A 6,562-nucleotide genomic window follows, 5' to 3' on the forward strand; every position below is an offset into this window, starting at 1 on the left:
GGAATTGCCTGTATGGAAGGGATGTAGGGCCTAAATGGAATTTGCTTTGATGAGTTTTGCAGTGTTGAAGGATACAATGGACTTGTAGCTGGAATGAATCATGCTAAAGAAAATAATGTCTGGGAAGGGCCAGTTCTTCTAGATAGAGTAGAAGGGAAGAAAGACATGTTTAAGCTGAGCCTAAGGTCTGCATCCAAACTGCCAGAAGGGTCAATACCTCCAGCTGACTTGCACTGGCCTGACTCTGCTTCCTCCAAACTGCCTGTCTGCAAGCTGGCGCCTACTTGCAGGTTTAGGCAAGCTCTGCAAGTAAATGAATGTGGGGAAGCTGGAGCTTGTGCTTCCTTTTGGAGCATGTTCAAGTGCTCCTCTTCCTTCAGTCAATTAGGAGGGGTGCAGCCTGCCTGCCCAGGTCCTCTCCTGTATGTGCTAATCGCTGGTGCTGCTGGGAGGCACATCCATATCAGGCAGGTGGGCTCCTTGCAGGCTTCAGGGAATGGCAGCCAAGCCACAGGTGCGCTTGCTGGCGAGATGGGCACAGTGTGGGGCCAGGGGCATGAGATGCTGTCGGATGCTTGCTGAGTGAGGTAGTTTGGGTAAAGCTAGAAATGAGCTGAGATCAGCCTGTTTTGATTAATGTGTAAGCCCAAAATGCTGCTCAGAGCCTGAATGCAGCAGCATGGAGAGTGGTCTGTATGGCACTGAGGTAGATTTCACTTTAGCTGGAGAGCAAAGGTAGTTCTATGTTCTGTCTCTTGCACGTCTGCCGTGGTGCGACATGGGCTGGTTTTATTGCCTTTCCCTTTCCCCACCTTGTGACCGTGACAGGGGTGAGGAAATGCCCTCACTTGCAGAACAGACAGGCAAAGGGGTGGGGGTGGGTGGATGCTGAGGGACAGCCTGACCTTCTCTGCCTCTCCCTGATCTAACAACTTCATGGGATAACCCATGTTTCCATCATTCCTCTCAACTACACTGATTGCATTAACCACTGCGCAGACTAGCAAAACCCCCTGTACAGGGGTGTCATCTTCAACCCTGCTGAGGAGCCATTGCTCCTGACCGTGGCAAGTCATGAGAGCTTGCGGGGGCAGACTTACTAGAAAAGTTACACCTGTTTGAATACTGTCAAAAGAGCCTAGTCATCTCCTTTCCCTGGCTAAGGAGAGCCTTCAGGAGGAAACAGTGGCAAGGCCTTACCTGGATTCCACAGAGTAAAGTGCAGGTACAGGCACAAGACAGGCAGCCTGAAGCAAGGCTGCAGAGAGGGAGACTTCTGTGTAGAACAGATCTGGGACAAAGCCTTGAAGGCACCGAGAGCAGCACTTTCCAGGGATGTGGAAGTGATTGTGCAAAATGTGTTCTGTCCAGATCCCCTTAAAGGTGAGAGCTGGGAGGAAAGGCTTCCCTCTGCAATCACGCCACGGGATTGGATCTGTTTTTTTTAGCTGGTTCCTCTCATCGTATGGACCAGAGCCTTCAGGGCTTGGTGCTAACTCTCTAGGCGAGCTTGCTCCCACCTTTTGTCCCCGTGGGGTCAGCCCTGTGTCGCTGTGCTGGGTTCAGCCCTGTGCCGGTGTCCCCGAACCCAGCGAGGGGCGAGCGGGGCCGCGCCGGGCCTGCCCCGCCAGGGGGCAGCCGCGGGCCGCGCTGCCCGGGGCCGCAAAACCAGGGACATCTCAGGAATGGGGGATATTTTTACCGCCCTCTATTTATTTATTTATTTATTTCCCGCGGCGCTCCCCCAAGCCCTTGTCCTGGAAATGTCCCAGTGGGCATTTCCCACTGGCAGACAGGACCTGGGTGATGGGCAGTGAGTGGGAAGGAGACGCTGAGGGGGAAGGTGGGAGCACGTGGGCCAAGGACCGCTGGGACAGAGGCATAGCAACACAGAAAGGAGGCTTTAGTTGGAGGGGAGAGGCAGGACAGGCCTGACTGCCGTAATGTAGTGTGGCTGTCAGAGTAGTTTGGTATTTGCGGCTTGAAAACGTGCTCCAGTAGAATCATAGAATGGCTTGGATTGGAAAGGACCTTAAAAGATCATTTATCTGCAATCCCCCTGCAGTGGGCAGGGACACCTTCCACTAGAGCAAGCTGCTCAAAGCACCATCCAGCCTGGCCTTGAACACTTCCAGAAAGGAGTACAAACCCACTTGAATAACGTCACCCAGGCACCACTGCCAGCACCTCCTCGTTCAGATGAAAGGTGGATTTTGAGTGGCGTTTCACCCTACATCCGACTCAGTTTGGCATAATCATTTTTTTTTGTTTTGTTATAAAGGATAAACATAAGGACTTCATATTTTACACATGAAATAAAACCATAGAGGTAGTGTTGGGCAGGATCAGATTAAAAAAAAACAGGATTAGATTTAAAAACTGTGTGGGCAAATTGGAGAAATGGTCTGGAAGAAACAGGAGGCAGCTGAAAAAGGAAAAAGTGGAAGGTCGTACACTTGAGCAACAATATGAACTCTCAGACTACAGAGGAGGGAGTGATGGGTTAAGTAGCAATTCTTCAGAAAAAGGATCAAAAGCTGAATGCAAGTCAGCTATGTCATGGTGTTGAGGTGATGGAAAATAAGTTGGGGGTAGATGTGGCGTAATTGGATCCAGCCCAGTAGAGAGCAAGGAGAACAAGCGGAAGTGGAGAAACCATTACCTACCAGGGAAGCTTGAAAGAACTGAAATTCTCTAACCCAAAGGAGGAAAGAACTGAAGTCTTTAGGCACATAAAAGGACATAATCATTGCTCCTTGTCTGTGATGGAGGAGAAGAAAAAAAAAAAAAAAGAAAAAAGCAGGCTTAAGTCACAGCAGGAAAGGCTCAATTTAGATGTTAGGAAAAACTTTCTAATGACAGGGATAATAAAGAATAGACTGCCTGGGGAGTGGAGAGCTTTAAGATCAAGTTAAGCAACATCTGTCAGGGATGTCCGAGGTTTAGGTGATCCTGCTTGGGTTAGTGGGATGGACTGGTCTGACCTTTCAAGGTCCCTTTCAGCCCTAATTTTTCAGTGGTTCTGTGGGTCAACATTAATCTTCTTGATGGTATTTAAACAGTCAGCAGCTTCTCTTAAGTAACTGCTAGCAAGTCTCTTCTCTTGCCTGCGGTTTAAAATTAACTTAATTTCCATGCATCACTTTCGCCCTCCAGCTCCCAAGTCCTGCACAGTCAAGCAGCAGCTGAATTCCTTAAGTGCTTGTCAGTACCTTCCTTGTGGCTCTGTAGCTATTCACAGAAAAAAAAAAAAGAAAAAAAAAAAGAAGGGATACAAATGCTGCATACGGGTGACCATGCTACCAGTGTGAGGGTGCCCTCCTTTTCTGCACTTATACGTAGGAGATACGGTCCCCCTTCTTGAGACAGGGGGATCTCATATGTGGTTATTTCATTTTGTGCGCTGCAGGGACCTGCCTCTTCGTGTTGCCTGCAGCCTTCTGATTCTATGATAAGGTTTGAGTGTCCAAGCCCAGACACTGCCCAGAGTGCGTGGCACTTCTGAGTAACAATGTGTACAACAACAGGTGATGCAATTAATACAATGTCCACAAGTGATCTCTCTTCAAATGGGGCAGACTCCAGAAGGAAGAAGGCTGGAGTTGGCCCTGGGGGCCCTTGAAGCTACTAAAGAAGGTGAATTTTTATCTGCCAGTGACAGAGTAAGAGGGAGAGAAAAAGCCAGGCCACAATGAGCAGTATCTGCAATCCTTGTTGAGTGCCTTGTTGGAAAACAGGAGAGCTGGTGAGTGTGTACTGAAGGCACGGTGTCTAAACTTTTTAGTTTTTTGCTTAAAACAGAAAAGACAGCATTTCCATAGCTGGGAAAAGCAGAAAAAAAGCTGAAAAGAGAGAGAATCACTGCCTGGAAGTCCTCAGCTTTGGAAAATAACTCCCTGCCAGGCACTGAGCTGCACATATGGATTGTGAAGGGTGACCATGAAAACTGGGTGAGTATGGCACCAAGAGGATCACTGACCTCACATCACAGCTAGAAGATCAGCGATAGAGGAGATGGCCATAAACCAAAACAGATTATCCAAAGTCAGGAAAACATTAGGCTTCCACCTTCACTGCATTCTCCTTAGTTGTTTACTTTAACCAGAAAAGACTACATTCCTATAATGGGAAAAGTCATTCCTATTGAGAGAGAGAACCACAAGTATCTTACCTGCCCATAGAGAAGCAGTCACAATTTCTCCCGCTAATTTTCTCCAGTGTTTTTAACCAGCCAAGATAATTGTGGGCCAGATACACAGGCCTTCACACTTGCTTTTGTTAACAGAGTAAGCAAGGTCTGTGTTATCTCCGCGTGACAAGTATTAAGAACCTTATTTCATACGTGTGAGTAAACGTATAAAGCAACCAAGCGGCCACCACAGGAGCAGGTTGGAACACAGGGTCTTTCACTCCCAGCCCTGAGCTCCTTCTTCCAGACCGTGCTGCCAGCTCCGAGACGTGACGGGGCTGTTATTTATACGCGTAATAAAACGCCACCTGAGTGCAGCTGGAGTCCTACCTTTGAGCAACACGAGCACGCTGGGGACTTTATTTACGGCTATTTCACTTTGCCTCTCTTGATGCTGGGAATGAGAGTTTCAGGTGTGCTACCCTTTAAAAAAACCCACTGTGAAATATGCATATGTTAAAGGTGGGTTGTGCTTTTGTGGAGCCTGTATCCCAAACTACACAGTAGCCGCTTTGTGTGCAAATTGTACAAAGGTGCAGTTCCACCCCAGAGAAAATGTATTTATCAGGACTAAGGCAGTATGAATCTGATTCATTAAATAAAACCTCATTTTTTTAAGGGAATGTTAGGAGTGATAGAAATACAACAAGCTCATAAGGCCCTTGAAAGGTAAAGGTAAAGCAAACTTACTCTTTTAACTGCCGGAAGAGGTGTTTTTGGAAGTGCCATAAAAATTGTAACTTTCTTGAGGTATTCTGAACACTACTGTATCCTAGAGGATTCAGGGGAATGGTGAGATTACCCACTCAAATGTAAGTTTATTTGAACAATGCAATTTACATGAAGTGCAGGGTTTTTCAAGATAAGAGAAAATCAGAACCTTTTTCATTTTTTTGCTCAGACAGCTGGGGAACTCGGGACAAGCTACACTTGAGCACCCTGCATTTTGAGCATTGCAAACTCAAAAGTTTCCCATCTGAGGGGTACTGCCAGCTGCAGTGAGCTTGATCTCTGCTTAGCTTTGGAGCTGGAGCCAGATGGCCTGCTAACACAGTATGGCTGCAGGCCTTTTTGGTGTTTTTACTCTGTGGAGTTTTTATGAGACCATATCTGTCAAACGTATGTGTGAAGATAAATCAAACAAGCACAGCCATGGCTATTAAATAAATGTGAAATCTGAGTGGCTTCCACCAGCCCCTCGGTCCCTCCCCCTTGGCTGCCGTGTGTACTGAGTGTTTTATAGGCACAGGACAGTGAAGGATGGCTGGTTATGAGAAAGGGGAAGCAGTGGGGAGGCAGCTCCAAGGGAAGGGAGTGATTTCATTGCAGCGGGAAGCAGAGAGCTACAGGATAGGTTTGGGGCTCATGCTGCTGAAGTGTTTCAGTCTGGGAATAGCCTGGTTTGAATCTTGATGACTTTTGAAGAAGGAGAGACTCAACAAATTCCATCAGGGATGTGGTCTGACTGCTGTGATGGCACATCCAAAGTGCAGTGAAGGTGGGGATTCAGCAGAGGAGACAAGAAGGCACTCCATGCAGAAGTGTAATGAGGTAGTCAGTCTTGGACCATGTTTGGGGCTAATGCTGTGTAAGCACCACAAGACTGCTGCAACTTGAATACCAAAGCATGAGAAGGACATCAAGTTTCTACATACCTCACAGCCTGTCTTCTCCTGGAAAAATAAAATAATCTTGACCTGATCACCACTCACATTTTCCCACTATTCCCTAAATTGTTCTTCTCCCAGGAGAAGGGTGGTCTTTCCAAGGTCAGGGTTGAGGTTACTGACAGGTCAGGGAGGGCAAGGTCAGGCTTGAAGCTGGCTGTCTGTACCAAAGCTGTCCCACATAGGGAGAGGGCCTTGCAGTTTCCAAAGCCATCAATCTCCTCCCCACTTTCACCAGCTATTCACCTCTCCCAGTTTTAAGTGGAAGAAAATACAGCCAACCTCTTCAAGTCCTTGTGTCACGCCTCTGAGAGCTGCATTCTTGCTCTCGAGTGCTCAGTCGCCGAAACAGAACAGCCAATATATCACTCCCAGTGTCTTTATTTGGGGGTTGAAGCTGGATCAATGTATCTGAAGCCTACTGTAACCAGGAAATGATTCTTCTTATTTCTAACAATGGGGCCGCTTCTGCCACCAAGAAAGCATTTGTCACTTCTCCCTGGCTGCACTGGGGTTTGGGTGAATGTGCTTGTTTACCCTGGCACACAGGGAGAGCATCCTCGTGGAGGAGATGGGGACTCAACAGGAGTCGAGGCTAACAAATCATGTGGTGGTAAAGTGAACGGTGCTGGTGCTAGAGGTGAAGCAGGAGGAGCAGGACATGGCCCATAAGGCAGGAGCGTGGGACAAAGATTATTTGACGTGG

Source organism: Empidonax traillii, unplaced genomic scaffold, assembly GCF_003031625.1.
Source record: "Empidonax traillii isolate 1590-97213 ecotype Southwest subspecies unplaced genomic scaffold, ASM303162v1 scaffold46:size3806547, whole genome shotgun sequence".
NCBI classification, from domain to species: Eukaryota; Metazoa; Chordata; class Aves; order Passeriformes; family Tyrannidae; genus Empidonax; species Empidonax traillii.